We start from the raw sequence: 249 nt of genomic DNA on the forward strand, positions 1-249 counted from the left end.
GCAACTTCCTCTTTTAAAGTTGCTGCTAGACGACTGGGAATAACAACCCTATATGTGGGTTTTCTTCTTGACTCTTTCCTTGCTGTTATGATTTTCTTCTAGAACTAGGATATTTAGGTACATCTGAAGCAAACTTTTTTAATAGGTCAGCGCAAGACAACAGTCAGGAGATAAAGTAGTAAGCCAAACTATTAAAGTCGAAGTTTATTCCCCACCAAGACTTCAACCAGAAGGAATATTTCTTGTTCC

At 37.8% G+C, this 249-nt stretch overlaps 1 long non-coding RNA gene across 1 annotated transcript; it reads left to right on the plus strand.

The window, feature by feature from the left end:
- On the plus strand, positions 1-175 carry LOC104775648. The gene is made up of 2 exons (XR_766030.1): positions 1-54; positions 146-175. It is a non-coding gene; the product is annotated as an uncharacterized LOC104775648 (long non-coding RNA).
- The last annotated feature ends 74 nt before the right edge of the window (positions 176-249 follow it).

Source organism: Camelina sativa, unplaced genomic scaffold (genome assembly GCF_000633955.1).
Source record: "Camelina sativa cultivar DH55 unplaced genomic scaffold, Cs unpScaffold25488, whole genome shotgun sequence".
Lineage (NCBI taxonomy): Eukaryota > Viridiplantae > Streptophyta > Magnoliopsida > Brassicales > Brassicaceae > Camelina > Camelina sativa.